The following is a 2,026-nucleotide window of genomic DNA, read 5'->3' on the forward strand; positions in this document are numbered from 1 at the left end:
CATTCTCTGACATTTTTTGAAGTTTACATGCAAAATTTATAACTTGATATGGTATTCTACGCGTAGAAAAAAGAGTGTTCTTTAATTTAATATAAAAATCATTAAAATCCGCTTACCATAAGTATAAAAAATGTTTTTCGAACTTTTTCTTATTGCAATGTATAGTCGATCAAAACAGATCAACTTTTGTTTAAAGTATTTTTTTGTTCAGATTATCGCAAGTACTTGATTAATCATGACTAGAGTTATGTGGGACACCCTATATATATATAAAAATACAAAAAAATAATAATAATAAATAATAGATAAACTGGAGATAGGAAGAAAGGGGTGAGCGAGAGAGAGAGAGAGAGAGAGAGAAAAAAATTATCATTCTCGAAGATTTCATTACAATGTAAATTCTCATGAATTTTCTTCAACCCTGTGAAGATAAGGAAATGTAAAAAAGTAAAAAGATCCACGTAGCACAAGAATTTTATTTCTTAATGAATTATTAATTCGTTTATTTGTTTTCATTTTTTTATATACTCGAAAAACACCAACAACTTTCGAAATTACAGTCTATTAAAAATACTACTTTTTATATGTGCATGGTATATCTGTTCGAGCCGCGGGTATTTTAGAAAATAAAAATATCCACGTTACACACAAAAATTGTATATCTTTTTTAAATTACTTAAAGTTCTGGTGTAAGTCCATTTTCTGTTGTTTCGATAAAATTAAAGGTTTCCATATTGGTTTTAATTTAAAAATATTCAATAATTATATCAAGTTCAATAATGTTTCTATTAATTTATTTATCGATATGTAATTTGATTATCATATACATTACTTTTAGGATAATTTAACTAAAATAATGTATATATTTATAGCCTGCAAATGGACTTATACCATTTTCAAATTAAACGGTCCATATAATAACAGAACAAGTCATACAATTCGTTCGAGAAATTTGAACGATTAAATTTATGAGTAAACTAAACGAAAAATAAAATAAAATAAAATAAAGAATTGTTTTTCTCTTCCGAGCTAAGCGATACTATCGATCCTAGGTACTACTATTATCAAGATTATACATATAAATATATATATAATAAAACAACTATTCAATAAAATAAAAATGAAAATAGAAAAGTAGTAGCATAAAGCGTCAAAGCGAGCATTAATTTAATGTTAAGCGCAAAATTCAAGGAAGAAAATAAATTTAAGGAAATATAAAGGTAAGGGTTTATCGAGTATTCATTAAACAACAACCAACCAACCAACCAACCAACCAACCAACCAACCAACAAAAACAACAACAATAAAGACTACAAAGACTACGATTATACAACAATGACGAGGAAATTGGACAAACACCTTTTAGTATTTATTCATGGACAAAATTCGAGAGGAAGGTAAACGACCATTGGTCGGACTAAAAAGTCAGGGCCTTCTCCCTCTACCACCACTACCTCCCTCCCCAATCCCCAGCCCACCCACACCCACCCACACATACATACATACATTGAATAGCGAAAAAAGCGAGTGGGCGACACGCCGAGGATGGCAAAAGTATTGCCAACGAGACTACGACGACGACGACAAGTTGGAAAAGAGTTTGTCAAGCGACCTGATAAACTACTGTCGAAAGTCTGAAAGACGTGGATGAAAAAAAAAAAAGAAAAGAAAGAAAAGAAAAAAAGAAAAAGATAGAAAAGTGTCACGAGTAAAGTCTTCTTCAAGCGATTTCACGGAAGTGGAGAAGCGGTAGAGTAGGTGATGAGAAAGGGTATGATGGAAAAAGAGTTTTAAAAAAAAAGAAAAGAAAAAATGGAAAGAGAGAGAAATGAAAAACAGAAAGAGAGAGAGAGAGAGAGAAAGAGAGTAAGATGAGATGATGGTACTAGGCAGGTCAGTTTTCTTGGACACGAAATACACGCGAGAGGAATCGAGAATCATAAAAAGCGGATAACTCGACACGAAAAGATCGTAAAAGTTGAAAATAAAAATCATTTGATGTCAGGGGTGGCGGGGGCGGGGGAAG

The 2,026-nt window shown here is 31.4% G+C and overlaps 1 protein-coding gene across 2 annotated transcripts in view; it reads right to left on the minus strand.

Annotated features, from left to right (window-relative positions):
• Positions 1–2,026, minus strand: part of LOC106783615 (toll-like receptor 3) — a 33,601-nt gene that overhangs the window by 6,085 nt on the left and 25,490 nt on the right. The window lies entirely within an intron of this gene.

Source organism: Polistes canadensis, unplaced genomic scaffold (genome assembly GCF_001313835.1).
Source record: "Polistes canadensis isolate GaletaPanama2010 unplaced genomic scaffold, ASM131383v1 scaffold_23, whole genome shotgun sequence".
In the NCBI taxonomy this organism is placed as follows: Eukaryota; Metazoa; Arthropoda; class Insecta; order Hymenoptera; family Vespidae; genus Polistes; species Polistes canadensis.